Consider the following 19081-nt stretch of genomic DNA (forward strand, 5'->3'; position numbering starts at 1 on the left):
CTTTCCCCGTTGGAGCGACCCAGGAGCTAAATATCACTCGATGAAAGCGCAGCTAAAATTGCAAAAGGAAACAGGCCTGGCGAAACGAAGCGCTATTAGCGTGGTAATTAATGACTCTGCAGAAAGAAGGAAGGGGAGATTAATAACCGTAATTAGAGGGACAATGGATGTACACGCGTTATTTCTACCGGCTACTTAATAAAACACTCCGGTGACACACTATCCACGGTGATAATTACGCGAGTTTGCTGCGTAATTACGCATTTTCTCCTTTGCTTACACCTAATTTTTTCAATTACAGTTTTACGGCCATTATTAGAGAATATTTAAACGTATTTATGATTTTTTATTAAATACGCTTTTTTGAAATTGTTGAATAAAGCAAATATCGATATAATACATACAAGATATTTTTAAATTATTTGAAATTTGCAAGCATATATCTATCAAATATAATAAAGAGGAAGACTGCATATGAAAGTGAAGTGACGATGAATAATAGAGTTTAATATTGTTGTGAGATTTTCATCTATATTTTTATTTCTTACTGTTCTTTAGATATCGCGCGAAAATGATTTATAAGAATATAAGTGAGAAAAGATTGATCTTCTCAAGGAAAATTGATTTACATTTTTCATCCTGCTATGTTTTCTTGAAGACCAATGATGCACAATTACACAATTACTTTGCATTGTTCAAACAGACGTATCGTTCTTCCTTGAAACGGAAGAGCTACAATTGCTTCTCAGATAAATGGCAAGTACTCCAACAGACTTCTCGTATCGTTAAATATGCAACGTGCACGCGCTACGCGATGTATATTGCACATGTTCGTATCGAAGGCGTTGCATAAATATGAAAACCGGAAGAAACGCGAAGTCAATCTCTACTTCGATATTCGCACGTCTTCTCACTCGTATAACGTTGAATCGCAGATGATCGAATCGTTACTTAAATCTAGTTACTACTTGATCCAACACCTTTCCTAAATGATTTTAAAACTTTAACGCAATATTTAGATATTTAAGGGAAGTGATTTTCAAATTGCAACATTTATATTTATTTTTACAATATGTTCGGAGATTTCCATGATTTTTTATTAAATACGCTGCAAATATATATAAACATACGTGATAAAATATACATATAAAATCTAAAAAACATATAAAGGGAAAATAATTGATAATAATTATATAGTATTATTCAAATTATGGAAAAATATCTTTTAATAATAATAATTTAATAATATTGATTGAAAAATTTAACTTTATGGTATGTTCAGAAAATATTACTTTATAAACTTATAAAATAATATTTTTTGAAAATACCATAAAGTTAAATTTTTCAATCAATATTATTAAATTATTATTATTAAAAGATATTTTTCAATAATTTGAATAATTATTATCAATTATTTTCCCTTTATATGTTTTTTTAGATCTTGTGTATATTTTATCGCGTATGTTTATACATATTTGCAGCGTATACAATAACTTATTTTTCGATTAATAGTTTTGATCATTTATTAGTTATCAATTAGGCTAAATTAAGTTAATTAATTAAGTTGAAATTTTTAGTCCAAAATGTATTATTGAAAGGTTTTAGTAAAATTAAATATTTGAAAAATTAAAAATTAGGAACAATGCGTGTGCGTTTAATAAATGCGTTAAATAAATGCATACGAATAAATAATCCAACAATTTACAATATAACAGACTACTATTCGCTTTGTTGTTTTGTCACGACGTGTATAGAATATTGGAAGCAAACATGCGGAAATGCTACTATATAAATTCTACACAAATCTCAACTTGTATACTTTTATATTTCATTTTACATTGAACAATCATCCGATTATTCGACATTTGATGCAACAATATTTATATTGAATTTAAAAAAATCTTTCATTAATTATTCTTTCCGCTCGCGCATGATTCTCTATCATCACTTTGATAAAACTCGCATTTTTCTCAATATTACACAATTGTAAAAAATGTTCAAAAACAAATATAAATGTAATATAAATGCACAATGCAAGCGACTGCAAATTTATAACATTTTTTAAAGCAGTCTCTACAGGCGCGGCGAATATCTTAGAGAGAATAAAGTATATCCTTATCTCCAGAAAGATACTAATAAAAAACTCGCTAAAAGAAACTCTCCCAGGAATCCTCGTTAAAATGAATTATTCTTGAAAATACATGAGTTGCGTTAAGAAAAGATCAGCAAATTTCTCCCAGATCGTGCTTTCAATCGAGAGTTTTTTTTCAATAGTTCAGCCTCAATTATAAACTCCAATTAATTCTGGGATCATAGCATTCGGCGGTAGAAGTTTGCGCATATCCGTCGTGTATTCGGGGTATATTCGGACTCACTCTGGCGAAAGTAATATGGAGGTGAATCGATGAGGGCGTATATCATATCCGCAGGTAGGAAGCGATTGAGATCGTATATATACACGATTCTTTTTACTTCTCCCTTGCCCAGTTTTCGCGACTCTACGTATCTCTTCTTCGCCATGTTAGCGCGTTATTTTTGTAGAAGAGTATCGAGCTGAATATCGTTAAAAGTTCGGAACGGAGCGGAAGGAAGGGAATACCTTCGGGCTACAATTAACCCTGCGCTAGAGCGTGAATACCGCTTGGAAAAACATATATCATGCAAGTGTTTAAATTTTACTATATAAACGGCCTAGGAAATGTGTCGCAGTACGCGACAAAACGCCTGTCAAAGCAGTTTCTCTTCTCTACCGCCGACGAGTGTCGGCGAACATTTGCGCTCCGTTTTTAATTATCACAACGTCTCGCCTTTGTAATCGCGCTCCGTGTCATGTACACATAGATTTTGTAAGAATACTTAGTAATGTATTTAAATTGTAGCAAATCAAAAACATTCCTTTGTTTTTTACAACGAAACTCAAGACTTTGAGGATCAATTTAAAAACTCTTCAATCAACCATTATTTTCCTCTCTTATAAAAAAAATAAATAATTTTATTATTAAAAAAAGAAACGATTTCGTGCTAATGTATATAACTGTTAATAAATTATATGTATTAATTTAAGACATTAATGCATAAAATTCAATCATTACATTGCATTTTTCTGAAGACTTTATGAAAAGGAAAAATAAAAAATTTCCATATTATATCTAATTAGTTTCGCAAAAAATTGATATAAAAACTTACTGATATACAATTTTACTGATTTTGCTTTAATTTGTACTGCAGCTATTGTATATTTATTTTTACTCTCTCTCTCTGAAGAAAAAAAAGTTTAAAAAATGGTTAATATAGTTTTAATCTATATCTGCATAATCTATATATTTATAGATGCGTATATATATATTTTTTTTAAATGAGCTTGTAAAATCAAATTTATTGTGTATATAAATGCACATTTTTCATACGCACACAAAACATTTGATCAAATAAATATTACAACGTTTCTCTAATGATACATTCTGAAAATATATGAAAAATCTACTAGGAAATTTCACGAGAATAAATTTGATAATAAGTCTTGCTTTAATTTTCTTATGATTGAATATAGCGAGAAAGAGATTATTATGGAAAATCTCTCGATTTATGTAGTAGAATATAAATTTTAAAATAAGTTATTATAGTTGAAAAGCAATACCTTGCGAGAAAAAATGAAACAGTTTTTACATAAAGCGTAATCTTTTTAAAATCTATCAGAGAAGAATTCGAAATATAGTGTTTTAAATATAATCGTTGATCAAAGCTCATTAATTAGCGGAATTATTTCTGGAATAAAAAGTTTGTTAAATTTATTAATTTTATGAATATTATTTCTTTTTTATCATATTGATATAAATAACATTACAATATTTTAATAAGATTAAATATCCGCAATTATTTACAATAATAATCTCGAATGTTTTACTTTTATTGCTTTTGCATGGAAAAAATTAAATTTCTTCATAACTTATGAATTTTTAACATTCTTTTTGTTGAAAAATATAAGTTACTTGTCACGCTTCGTGCTTAAATCGCAAAACAACACGTCCAATGCGTATGTGTGTGCAAATATTGTAAGTATCAACGAACATTGGAGCATAAATGATAACCAGACACGATGGACTGTCGTCGGAAAGCAAAAGTTGCCGGCCTCGAAAGCCGAGGCAGAGCAGCAAGTGGTCGTATTCTCAGCAGCGGAGCAACTTTCTGCGTAGCATACCGAAGTTCCTCGATTCGCCGAAACTCCCGAGGAATTACGACAGCGTCCTTCGGGCCATTCCTGTTACTGGCGCGTGAACTTTGCTTTGTAACAAAATTTCACAGACGACCCCGAATCCCGTTCGATATGCGAACAAAACAAGACTACTCACTGATAGGTCAGAATTTCTTCGCGTCATTCTATTCTTCGATTAACACCAAAGCAACAGATGTTTTCGCGATTTATTAATCTTTTATATTAAATGGCGTGATAAATGATGCTGTGTGTTTAATTTAAATTAATATTTTATTTTACATTAAGACAAAGAGAATTGTATTTAAAGGACAAATTATTATGCATATAATATATGCAATATACGAAATTGTTTTAGATAAGTATTGAATTTTAAGAAAATTTCGTTGAATATATAAGATTAGCTTTCTCTTTTTGGACTACTTTAAGTTTAAAAAAAGTAAATTATTAAATTATAAATTTGAAATATCTAATAATCGTCAATAACCAAACATTGTATAGATGACACATTAAACAATAAAAAAAATTAATTTATTAATAATTAATTTTAATTTAAAAAATTATTTTATTGAAAATTAAGCTGTTTTTTAATGAATTTATTTAATTAGTAAATTAATTATTATTTATTTTTTAATTATTGTAATTTTTTTAAATTAAAATAAATTATTTTATGATAAATTCTATTAAATTTCACGCAAATTGGCTGCGATTATTAAATATTTTACAAAGCGATTACATAATCATTTTGTATATCGATAATTAGATTTGAAATTCAAATAATTGTTCTATTTTTATAGCGTTATCCATGACAAGTTTGTTTTTTGTTTTTTCAGGTGCTCTGATATATGTGAACCTCACGAACTACGCTACATGAAAAGTTTGTCAAAGTAGAATATGAAGTTTGCAAACTTTGTTATGCGAAACTTCAGAATCTTTGATATTTTACTTAGACTTTAGGCTTTAATATTGTCTATATCTTTTTCTTTCTTTTTTCAACGAAAATCGCGCTTGTAAAGAATGTTGAAATTATTGATACAGTAAAATTGCGGAATTAAAAGAAAGTAAAGGAAGAAAGACACGCATAGATTAAAACTATATTCTGAATAATATGAGTAAAATAATTAATTTTTTCAAATAAAACATAATTTGAAATTATTATATTATACATATGTAAGTATTTCACATATTGTACATAATATTTCGTAAAAGAAAATACATTATTTCAGCCAAATATTTCTCTTTTTCGCTGCATAAAATAAAGATTTTAAACTAAACAGTGATAAAATATAGTTCAATTTAAAACATAATTTCCAACAAGAGCGAAATATTTTAACGTTTAATTTGTAATTAATGTTTCATCCAAATCCCAAATCAGATACGGACCGTTGCATTTAAATTACGAACTGAGTTTGATAATTAAAATTTTGCTGAGTAATTTTAATGGATTAATGAACACGAAATACACACACATATTATATTGGCGATATCCGATAATAAACATCTTTTAATTCTCTGTGCAATGTATTATATACATACATATACTATAGATAATACTACAGATAATATATCAGTAATTTTTAAACGATATTACATTCACAGATTATTGAAAAATAAAATAATAAATGATAGCAATAGAGCATCACGGTTTGAATTTCAGACAAAATTCTTTTTTTCATAATTTTACATTGTATTCAGAATAATATCACTAAAAGTAAGATGTTATCTCGCTTCACGTCAAAAATTCTTTATTTGCACTTTTAGATGTAGATAAAATATCTCGTTCTTATTCTACAGAATCTTTTGAATAAAAACGAGCTCGAGCAATCTGCTGATTCTAACATATCGCTATCGTTGAAGTTTACTCTTCTAGCGTAATGTGTTAGACCAAAATCTGATTGTCGAGAATAGGCCGAGCCGTATTCGCGAGTTAATGGTAGAGATTCGAGGCTACGATCGTCGAACTTTCCACTTCCGCCAAACTTTGGCGACCCTCTACGTGGATTCTCCTTGGGTCCCGCGCTTCTCCGGAACTATGTCTTTCCACCTAGGCAGTGCCCTCCGTCTTTTGAACTTTCTTCTCGTGGAATTGAATTGCCACAAAATCGGTTTCGATTCCAAACTGCGCACGTGAAATCTTGGAATCTATATTCGGTTAAGGTCTTATCTATTGTTCCCGAGCTCTCTCACGTCGGAATTGACATAATGTGTTTTTTTTCTTCATTAACTGTTGCTTCTGCAATTATCGAATAATATGCTTTCTGTCGAGAAACGAAAAATTATTTATTTATTGGAACATTACAGGAAATAAAAAATTATATTTTTGAATTTTATAATTAAATAGTCACGAGAAAAGAATAGTGAATTAAATCTAAAATCTTTTTGTTTTTTGTTCTTGTAAAAATTACTTGATGTTATGCAAAAATAGTATCAATGTTTCTAAAATTATGCAAGAATAATATCAATGTTTAGGAAATTAATGCAATCAGTAAAAGCATATTTTTATATGATAACAATAATCTAATAATATAATATAACAATAATATTTTTCATATATTTTTTACAAGTTTTTTTAATATATTAAAACTAATAATGACAAGATTATGATAAAAAACTTATTATTGCTCTCGTTTTTTAATGCAATATTATATTTTCTTATACTAAATTATTAACATGTATTCACAGATCATGTCATCAAAATTTTATTAATATCAATCCTATTTATTGATATCGATCTTTATAATTACTAAGAATGTACAAATTTCAATATTAGCGCATCATCAATACAATGTGTAATAGATCACACAAATATTCACTCATTAAAATATATTTTTAATAATTCTAACGACAGTTTTTAGCCTTTTTGCAACTAATATCCATTTCTTTTCTATCCTTGCGTTTTTCGTCGAGAAGAACTGCACGAATTGTACAGCATGATCGCGTAAATCGTGCAGAACGTGACAGCGCGAAACGTATCCACCGCTATTTCCGAGTCTATTTTATATCTTTTTCGTAAAACACAGCGGTGTTCGCACTAGTGTATCTTTTTGGAGTGACATCGACGTTACGTGTCTCATAAAAAATCGATAGAGTCGAGTGTCCCACAGGTAGACTATCGCATTGTCGTGAGATTCGCCGGTTCGTTTCACAGATAAAAATGGCGGTACATTTGCGCTCTACGGTGTTAACGTTTCGCGACAAATTATACATACGATTTCATGGAGAGGTGCAGACTTATCTACAGAGGTGCCGATGTATGGTGATCAAACGATGCCGACGTAAACTTTTTATTCGAGATGAAAGAAAAATAAAACTGTGCCGGCTCACACAAAGGAGATCGAGACGACGAGATACGGCAAGCAGGAGATGTGTGACTAGACTCACTCAGCAGGTTCTAAAAGTCAAGATAAGCAATGAAATCGATAGACTTTCTTTCTGCTAGAATCTACTTTCAAGGCAGCTGTGGTAGACACTCGCCTCCTACTCACCATCCGTTCGAGAAACGTTTTTCCAGCACTAACTCTCGCCTCAATATCTTCAACAGAAACTTCACCGCTATTTTAAAAGATTTATCGCGTCGAACGTTTATTGACGATATCGGCCACTTACGGTAATAGATAAATTAATAAGTCTCTTTGCTATAAATTTTCTCATACGCACGTTGTATTAAAATGATAGTTTTCACTAAGGACTAAGGAAAACCTATGTGTCTTGGAAAAGATTGCAAATCTTTTTCAATCTGTCTCCTGGTACCTATTGTTCGGGGAAGATGATGCACGATATATTGTACGTATACCACACCAGAAATTCTTAATATTTTCTTTAATATTTTCATCATGGAAGGTTGTTGCATTGTAAGACATTGGCGGTATTTTGCAGGACCTTCCCGGCGAATCTGGTGTCGCTTATAACTCTTAATGAACACATCGTCGCAAGATTTATCGCGGCTTACAAATTTCATTCGTACCGAGGTTTTCGACGCACGATTGCAATTTGCATCATTTTGGCGTCGCCGCTACCGTTAACGAACCGCTAAAAGCGTAAGTTTTGCATGTCGCGTCCTGACGTAACGTCTTCCCTAATTTGTCACACATGTTTTATTCCTTTCTTTCATCCTGTGAAATGACCCATCGTAAATATCCGGGCGTGTGCGGCATATTCATGGACAATTCAATGGCGAAGGGACGTTTGAGCGATTTCGGCATAGAAGTCTCGCTGCTACGCTGTCATTTTTCACTGCGGTCGTTCACTCTATTGTTGTGCCGGCTTTACTGCGCCTTTTTGCATATACTCTAGCATAAAGACGTGGCGATTGATAGAGGAGACATCAATATAGGGTGGCGCATCACGATCGAATGTTTTCTTAGCCGCACAAATACTAGAGACTACAGAAAAATTGCCATATGGCCGAATCATCAATTTCAACGGAATCTTTTAATACAGCTTTATATTATATTCTGCATTCTATACATATATTTTACTATATTTTATATACTACATATTTTTTGAAGATAATGTTTTACTCTAGATATGCTCGCATATGTTACTACAAATTATTTGTTTGACGTATGTTCATCGTTAGAAAATTTGAATAGTAAATTTTAACTTGACAGATCGTAATTGAAAGATAAAAATCTAACAAAAAAGAATAGAAATTGAACTGTTTGGAATACATGAAATCTTGTTTGCTATTACAAATTACTCAATTACAAATTTTGCATTAAAATAAAAATTATTATTTTTGTGTTTTAAAATGCTCGAAATAATAAAACATTTTAGTAAAAAATATAAAAATGTAAATTAGTTGAAATCATATTGAAAATCAACTAATAAACTTCTGAAGAGGCACACCTTGTATATGTGCATTAATTAAAGGCAGCGTTTGATGATGATATAATTTAATGAAGTATAAGTAATTCATCTTTTTTATTCTTTTCTTGTTCAAAGTCCAACCGCATAAAGAGTGATGCATCTTTTCTCTGTGAGTTTTTTCTTCTCTTTTATTAATAGACGATAATATTACTTGCGTACTTATATAACATAGCATTTAGAAACGACTAGAACATTATAAAGCATTATGCGCGCACCATTTACTTCCTTCTACTATATGATGTAATTTGAAAAAAAATATATTTATATATTTATATATTTATATATAATTGTATATATATAAATATATGTATACAATAATGCAGCTCTTTATCGGTTTCCTTAATGTTATTAATTAGACAATAATTAAAATACAACATATTCTATATAATTATATATATAATTTTATATATGATTATATATGGGAAACTTTTTCTGCTTTCTTCAAATTTGATTTCAAAAAAATCAATGCAAACAGTGTTCTTTATCTCTATACATTTACGCATCTTGACTGTTGATAATATTTGATTAATAAGAAGATAAATAATTTTATTTCAATATTATTTAATATCTTTTAGTTATAAAAAAATCATCTTCGCAATCATCTTTACAAATCTATTATTAAAAGAACAATCAACGATTTAAGGTACTTTCTACATGTGTGTAGAAAGGAGACTGAGCACTAAATATATATATATTATAAAAATATTATAAAATTATTTAAAAATTTACTTAAAATATAAAAATTTTTAAATAATTTTATAAAAATATTATAAAATTAATTAAAAATTTATTTAAAAATATTCTTGTCATTGGACTGTTACCAAACTATTACCAAACTCACTAACATTCTTATTGTCGACCGCCAATCGGACACATGAAAATAATAGATTCGATTAATGCGCCTCAAAAATAACACTTTACGCTTTTCACGAATTTTTTTATCTGCACTAATATTTATGAAATGAAATGCAAATATAATTAAAATAACAAATTTAATCGATTAATTCAGTATTTTTCGGTATCGTCTTAGATTCAGTCTTCAAAATTTTAGAATATTTTCGATACCTTCGAAAATTTTCGATAACTTTGACACATTGATATAATTTCACAAAATGCGAAAATGTTCAGCGTCATATATCTCTCTGCCCACATTACTAACCTGTTTTCGTATGATGAGACTCGAAATCTTCGGACCATTTCCTTCCTGTCGCGATTTTTTAGATTTATTGGTACCTAAGCAGCCAACCCGAAATTTTACGAGGGTGATCGTATCAACCATTGACCATACGTTCTGTTTCTGCGGAGCGTCTTGGCACAGATAAGATCCGCATATAGGTCATGCAGACATATATTTGTCTTCTTCTGCCAATAGATTCGAGAGCTCTATCTAACTTACAATAAGCCAATCACAATAAACAAAGAGAAAAAAGAACAAGCATTTTTCACATCTATCTCTCTTATTATTATTATCTTCGAAGAGAGAAAATGCTATTACATAATCGATGAGATAAGATTTGTAATTTCTTTATTTGTAATATTTGAAGAATTTCCAGCTTGTTCCAATTGTATTTTCTTTTATATTATGTTTCCTCTTTTGCATTCTTTTTTACAAGATTACGGTTCAACAATCCAATCAATCGAAAAAATTTAAAGAAATTTAACAGTCCAATTAATTTTTCCGCGTTATATGATACGTCAATGCTATCAAAGTCGTATAACTAAAGCGAGCACGGCTTCAGTTCTCTCATTTTCATTTCCCGTGATATAAAAGGCGCGGCAAAGCAATCTGCCGTGTGCACGTATCGACTTTAAAGAAACTTTTTGCGGCGGATAGGTTTTTGAACTTTGCTCCCGTCCAATGAAGAGTAATTACGAGAATCAGGTTAAAGTGTAACGTGTTTCAGACTGGCTGGCTGGCTGCATCTCACGACCGTGTCCAGCTAGCCGTCGTGTAACAATTTGTAGTTTTCACACAGCAGCGCCTGCATTCTCCTCGTTTTCACGACTAACGTAACGAACGCGACAGATTTCGCGACCCTCCGAAAACTGCACTCTCGCGTAAATTCTAAGGATAACATTACAGTTTCATACAATATTTAAAGGGCTTCTCTCGTGTTTTCTGACATATTCGGAACAGAATATATATATATGTAGTTAAAAATATGGAATATTATCTCGTTGTATGAAATTTTATTCGAATAGACGACAAGAAAGTACAAAAATCGAGTAATAAAACTGAGATGTATTACGCGATTTTCAATACTGAAAACACTGTCGATATTTTTTCGAAAAAAGTATCATATATATGGTATTAGTATAATTATGTTTGATATGTGTGATATGATATATTCTAGAAATATCAATATATTATTAAATTTAAGTAAATGCATTATAACATGCGGATGCGTTGGATCTTTGTCGACAGTGATATTTTATTCTTTTTCTCTGGCACGATAATCCGCAACGCCCAATGGTATTAGAGTACTCAACTGTGACATATCGACAGGTTGACTTGTGCCAATATCATACCAGAGGAAACTCTTGAAAACTACGAGAATGACAGTAATCGTTAGAAATCTTGCAGAAATGCGGTTGATATATGACAAATATGTAAGACTTCCATTAGTTCTCTTAAGCTGTAAAATATAGTGCTCTTTTACTCAATCTCTTTAAAAATTTTAGTGACATTTTCGGCAGCATCATTTCCCAAGGGTCGCCGGAAATAAATATTTCATTGTGGAAAACCACACTTCGTCAACGATAGAAGCCCTCTTACAATGTCGACACTCTCAGCAACAATGTCAATGATTGCAAAAAAACTCAATTAAGTCATCCAAATATTCCTAGTTATTTTCTTCGTCGAAAGATATACACGTTAAAAAGATAATTTGATCTTTTACGCTGCTACTTTTGACAAATCTAGGAAAGGTGAGAAAGTTCTCTCATTTTCGCGCGGTGATAAACATGACATCTTGTAATTATGTAGTACTTTTGCAACTCTCGCGGTACTTGAAAACTCTTTTATTCCGCACGACGTTCCGCTTCGTTACGACCGACCGCAATGTTAAATTTGCGCTCGCAAAACTCACCGTTTTATCGTTGATAATTATTTTTCCTCTCGGAAACCCATTAGGATGAGAGTTTGCGAAAACTCTATTTCTCATTCTGCTTATGTCCAACTAACGTACACGATGCGCAAACACTTCGAATACGGTGATTGAGTAAGATTCCAGCGATAAAGATAACTTTGTAGGGGAAGAAAAAAACAATTAGAACTCGTGAGTTATTTTTTGAGCCGGTATGCGAGTCTCTAAAATTCTTTTGTACCTCGTGCAATTCTACAGCATATTACAGTCATTTAAAGTGAGTTACGAGTTATAATATTTTAACGACCAGCATTTCGAGGGATAGTTTAATCACGATTTTTATCCTAAGCGATCTGGAAAATCGTGCTTTTTTGAGACGGACCATTGAACATCTATTGGAGTAGGGGAAATTCTGACGTTTTATTTCCTGCTTTTCTCACCTGCGACAATATACCGTGGAATTTACTTCAGCCGCGAAGCTCTCGTTAACGTCAAATATGCGTTCCTCCGGAAAATAATGTCGGCATTTCCGCGCGCGCTTTCTTTACATTTCGAATTCTGTATTCGCGATTTCTTCCGGTTAGAAACGATATATCTCGAGATTTATTCAACCGCGAAACGTCCGTTAGCATCGAATGCGCACTCCTTATGGAAATAATATTCGCAAATTCGCCGCCGTCTTAACTTTTCAAGTTTTATTTCGTTCTTTTTTTAATCTGCAATTTCTCTCGGTTAGTAACGATATATTTTGGAATTTACTTCATCGCGAAAATTCCGCCGGCATCGAATGCACGCTATCTTGGGATAGAATAACATTACGGTTTAACTCTGTCTTCTACTTTTTTATTCTTTTTTATTCTTTTGCTAAGCTCGGAATTTCTTTCAACTATAACAATATATTCTAGATTTTACTTTACCGTGAAAAACTTAATATTAAATGCTCGTTAAAAATAATATTCGAGAAAAAAATTCACGTTTTTCTTATATATACTTGTTTTAGTTTTTACACCTTCAGTTGTTTTTGTACTTCTCGCTGTAGCAATATATTTTAACATTTTTCTTTGTCATGAAGAGATTTTCGTGTATCGTATTATCAATTTATCTAGTAATTGTCGCAATGTTTTAATTAAAATACATGCACTGTAAAGTGGTCGGAATTAAAAAATCAGTTATACCGCGATATGAATTATTTATTCATCAAGCTCCGGCAAATTATAGTGATATATATTGTATACAATTTGGCATAATGAAAATATTCACACATTTCCCTTAATTATATAAACTTAACTGCAAAATGGTGATTATATTCTACATTCAGCCTACATGATTTTCGGAATTATGATTTTTTAATTAATTTCTCTACATTCATTCTTTTGTACTAAAGTACCATGCTTAACATTAAATATGGCCTAATTCTAAATTAATTTGTTTAACGCAGGGACCGAAGATTTAATGCAAATGCGTAATGGAAATCAGGCAACCACGTACAGCATTAATGCACGCTGCGAATATGATGATCGATATACATATCGCGTTTAGGGTTCTTCCGCAAGTATGTTATTGGTAAGTGCGCGTCACATTATATATATACGAGAGTGAATTGCTCAGATTCTGTAATTCTCCTATAAGCATATAATCGGAAAATCCGTTATGACACAAAGGAAGTGAATTCTAAGAGCTACTTTCGCTTTCCTTCACACATGTGGGTGCGCCCGAGATGTATCCGTTCTAGCTGCTCCAATATTTCCGTATAGCAAGAGATACAGGACATTTCGATAAAAATTTTAAATCAGACAGCTGTGTTTCCCGTGATCTTTACGATGCGTCACATGTGTTTCAATTCAAACTTGGCAAACATTGTTATATTTTTACAAACATAATTTTCAAACAATTTTTCGACAATAGAAGAAAAGTCTTTATTTCCTTCGAATTGTTCCTTTCAAAATCTCGTGACATATATTCGAAGCGATAGGAATGTTTTTGCGTTGCAGTATTTTATTTTCTTTCCGTTTGAAAAAAAAACACCATGTTGCATCAGATGTTACGGAGACATTTCATCCTATTAATCAGGATTGTTATTTTGATTCAAATTTGGTATATCTTCTGTATATTCCATTAGGTTATCAAGGATAACGTTGGCAATATTAATGCTTAATTCACTTCCAACGTATTTGTTTGCCACATAAGCTCCTTGCAAGTTTATTCTCGTCGATAAACACGAGAGACGCCGATCCATTAACAGTCCAGTTTCTCGCGCCTCGAAGAACGAGCTCGGTAAAGGAGTTAAACCCGCCGACAACTGTCTTCTCTCTTCCCCTTGCAACCCTTCTCAGCTTTCTGGACAGTCCAGGCGATCTACGCGAGCGCGATTTGCAGTCTCCGCTCGAACCAGGCAAATGGAACGCACCAGAGGGCCTCTCCCGTAGGATCGATAGAATAGTGGGGGGTAGCTCTGCCGGGTGGTCGGGAAGGACGATGAAGGACGGGGCGGGGGGGGGAGGAAGGGGATTGAAGCGAGATGAAACGACGCAGGAGCCGAGGTCGCAGGGGGTGTGGGAGAGATGAGGGCGCTCCGGCGGCTTCGGCGTCGCGCCATGGTTGCTGCGAGCGGCGTCGGCGTCGGCGTCGTCGTCGTCGTGGTGGCCGTCCTCGTCGCCGGCGAAAGCGGCCGCCACCAGACCGAACACGCAGCGCAGCGGCCAAAGGCAGTCTCCGGCGCTCGGTCCAGTTCGCCCTCCGCCGTCGCACGGCCAAGTACGTACGCAACCGCCAGTGCCGGTGGCGTCGCGACGCACGTCGTTTCGTATCACTGCGTACTCGCGTACTCGTTTACCCGACGACGTCGAGTTGCACCCGCCCCCGCGGAGCGTAGGCCACGCGGATGGTTGCGTCTTTCGCGCGTTAACTTCCGGATACCCGAGCCGTGACATTCCGCCCCTTCAGAATTTATCATCAGTGGAAGGATAACGAGACGTTTTCATGTCGGGGACATTGAATCAATTTGGGAACGATATTGAAGGAAAAGGTGCGAGAGAACGATTTCTTTGAAGTTTCTTCTTCTTTGAGAAAGGGAGAAAGGGAAAAGAAGAGAAGGGGAGAGGGAAAAGGAGTAGTGACAGCCTCCGGATCGTGGATCGAGATCGACCAAAAAAGGTACAGCGACTTATTGTTCAAAAGTGTGAGTGTGTTTGTTCATGTTCGCGGGATATTCTATTTGCATTTAGGAAATTGCGGTGAATCATAACGCGATGTTTCTACTGATTAGAAAACAGAAGGGTACAGGAAATTTCGTTTTTCAACAAAAGTGTGATAGTGCTTATTCTCCTTATTAAATTACAGCGCAATATTCTATTCTATCACATCCGAGAAGTTTCATTTCTAACTTGTATGGTTTTTTTCATTATTTAGGAGAATGTTCTTCTTAGAAAGAAAAAAAATATATGTAATATTTTTTTTTAAATCTGGCAACACCCCCAGTTTTCGCTCATTTATCTGTCTGTATTTAGGCGCGTGCATTGTGTCTGACTTATTATGTGGTCTTTCTACTGACTTTTAAATCAAATAAAAACTATAATATGAATTCATTTTCTGGCAATTAATACAGCAAAGTTTTAAAAACTAAAAAAATTCTTTTCTAATCATATATTATAAAAATCATTATGTCTGATATATTTTATTATATATTTACAATAAATAATATTCGTTCGGCGCTAAAGCTTCAGGCTGAGAATATACATTTTAACTTTAAGCATCAGAATCTTTTTATATTTCTGCAACTTTTTTATTTACTTTGAAATGTGATATATGAGATCTGTTACGTATTGTTAATTTTCAAGTTAATTGATTCATAAAGTATAAAATATAAAATTATATAAAATGCTCGTTTTAAAAAAGTGCTAGATTATTTTGACTTTATTTGTACAATATTCTATCACGTTTGCGAAATTTTCTGTATCATTTTTTACTGGCTAAGAAAGATAGAAGCAATCGATTTCTTAAAAAACGCAAATTTGTTAATTTCTTAAAATTACGACACAATTTTTATATTTATATCTTTTGTCGAGTCTGATTACTTCGTAGTGTTTCTATTAACTAGGGGGATCGACAAGAAGAATGCGCGAATAAAGTTAGTCTTAGAAGCGAGTGAGATGTTAGAGGCGTAGGAGGGATGAAAGTTTTCGATTCACAATTCAAGCTTTGGCGCCGGACGGATCTTGCTCATTGTAAATTCCTTTTGTTTCGTAGAATTGCAATCCCGAAAATAACCTTCGCTTTCCAGAGGCATATTTGCAATTCCCATTGGACTTATATGTTGACGCCCACGTACTTGTAGTTGTACTCTCAAAAATAAGATACTGCTTCAGAGAATATTTTTTAAAAGATCGAACTTTATTCAAATATCTTTCAAGTATCTTTTCCCTTTTTTTATTCATCTTTGTTATAATTGCAGTTTCTTAAAATTAAGCACATTATTACGCAATCGTTTATGTTTGAATGTTTCCTGTCAAACAATCTAATATAATTTATATAAACCCCTATCAACCCCTATCAAACCTTTAAAAAGCTTTCCCATAAACTGTTTGTTAATAAACGTGCTTTGTGTTTGGAACGTGATTATCAAGCTATTAATGGTAAATTTTAAAAACTTCGAGCGAAATAAGCCTCAGGGGTATAAACAAGTAACAAAACCTTGCTCCTCGATAAACTTCTATCAAAGTTTATTTTAACAGAGTCTTAATCTGAGGCTTAGTTGCCGGAATACGTAATGTTGAAAATTCAAAAGTTGCGAAGCAAGATAGCGCATCGAGGTAATTTTTCGTCGAGGAAAAATCGTGGCTAAATTCATCATAGGATATACTTCTTTCGGAATTTGATGCAAATCTCGTGAAACGCGCTCTGTGGTATTACATAGGATGAAACGCGCTCTCTCTCGTATCGTCCTATATTTTTTCTTCGCTCGGAGGGAGTGACGACAAGAGCTTTAGAGAAGCCGGAGAAGGAGTGCGGAATAACGTGGATCGACGTGTACTCGAAGCCTCTCGCATAAATAAGTCGCATCTCGCGTGGGCGCGCGCGCAAATCTGAAGCCATTATCATCTGTGCGTATAGAGCGCGCAGGGAGAACTCGATGCTATTGCCTTCGATTTATTATCCCCGTCCATGGCGAGTCGTGGTAACGACAGGACAATGCCGAAAGTTCGTGAAAATGTCAGCTCGCCGCTTCCCATTTTCTTTCGCGCGAGTGTGCGAGCGATCCGGTAGCTGGACTCACCGCTTTGCATTCCAATGAATATTAATCAAATGCAATTATTAAACGCAAATTGGAGCTCTCAAACAACGATTGTTTCGTCATCCCATTTTCTCCGACTATGAGCCTAAAAATGCCGTCCAGTTTTATCCTTTATCTGCGTATTTGGTTTGGAAAATCGCGAATGTACGCGTAGACTACTTTGATAAATTTTTTTCTTTACTATTCGATTTTTATTCGATTTACTATTCGAGATTTTTTTAATCAAATGTCTAAAGTTTTGCAGATTCGTCAGAAAGATCTCGTTTTTTTTTTTCATTTGTTTCCACTTTTGATGAAACACGAAAGCGTGGCAGTAAAATCTCGTAAAATATTTAAGCAGTTGCGAATCATGAATTTTTCACATCGACATAAATAATTTTTTAAAATCAACACACACATACAAATGTGACTAAGCAAATCTCTTTGAAGTTTGGAGTGTTCATTACAAATTAAAAATTTGTTAATATATTAAGTAGAATTGCAGAAGTAACATACATGTAAAACTATAAAAAATATATATGTAAAACTATAAAAAGCTGTGAAAAAAATTTGACATAAAATAAAAAATAATTCAGGACTCATCAATACAATGTGCAACAGCGCAGTCATACACAATATTGATCTGCAACATGTAAATAATAAATTTAAATTATAAAGTGATGTCCAAAATAATTAATATTTTAAGAAATAATTATTGCGTACAATTAAATTTTTTTATTTATATATTCTTTTTAAATAGACATAACATTCAAAAAGCAAAATTTCCTTTTGTAAAATACGTTATAAATAAAAATTTATTTCTAATTTAATTATTCTAAATAGTTATAAATTAAAAAAAATATTTCTTATATCTTTTTTATCTATGCAAAAATATTCATATTCGTTATTGAAAATACCTTACTAAATGTTTTAAATATTTTAATATAAAATTTAAAATATTTTACATATATATTACACATTAATATGTAATAAATATCGACCGCGAAAATAAACTAGAAATTAATGTCACAAATAATAAATAAAGTAAATTATAAATTGTGGTTATCCATGGTTGCCATCGCCTGATGCCTCCCTAGGCTTCATCTTCTCTTTTTGTTCACACTTTGCTTTCTCTCTCGCGAAAATACAATTAATTACGATCACATACTAATCGAAAAAATAGGATCACGCGATATTTTACACGGCACTCCCGAACATTAATGGTATACGTGATATACATTTTATTATATTATCAGGACAAAATAACTATCTTAGACACTCGCAAATTATAAGATCAAATTCAAACATTTCTTGTAACAATATTGCCTCCATTACTAATGTATGATATCTTTATTATTATTTTTTATCATTTCATTATTTTGTATTAAATGTAAGTAAATAAATATACAAGTAAAATTGAAGATAATTCGCGAACTACAAAATATTTGACAATATGTTTAAATTTGATTATTCACGATTATTTGATATTCACATGATAAATCATATTTTGATAAATTACAACGATACATAACTGCATATATTTATATTGCATATAGTACACATGATATTGATAAATATTAAAATATGTACTACATATATAACTGTGTTTGTTGATTAAATGCCTCACGACGTTTTTCAATTGTGATC

General features: G+C 32.4%; 1 protein-coding gene and 1 long non-coding RNA gene across 4 annotated transcripts in view; one reads left to right on the plus strand and one right to left on the minus strand.

Moving 5' to 3' along the window:
- Window positions 1–19081, plus strand: part of Kair1d (Kainate-type ionotropic glutamate receptor subunit 1D) — a 396680-nt gene that overhangs the window by 153037 nt on the left and 224562 nt on the right. The window contains exon 1 of one of the 3 annotated variants that reach the window (XM_083099131.1): window positions 14805–15318. The exons of the other annotated variants lie outside the window; for them this stretch is intronic. The gene's annotated coding sequence lies outside the window, so the exon portion shown is untranslated. Of the gene's footprint in view, window positions 1–14804; window positions 15319–19081 lie in introns of those variants that run through there. 3 annotated transcript variants of the gene reach the window in all.
- The window catches only part of LOC145971467 (uncharacterized), a 107882-nt gene that overhangs the window by 22105 nt on the left and 66696 nt on the right, over window positions 1–19081 (minus strand). The window lies entirely within an intron of this gene.

Source organism: Camponotus vicinus, unplaced genomic scaffold (assembly GCF_025532165.1).
Source record: "Camponotus vicinus isolate PSW18456_S1 unplaced genomic scaffold, iyCamVici1.0 SCAF_5, whole genome shotgun sequence".
In the NCBI taxonomy this organism is placed as follows: domain Eukaryota; kingdom Metazoa; phylum Arthropoda; class Insecta; order Hymenoptera; family Formicidae; genus Camponotus; species Camponotus vicinus.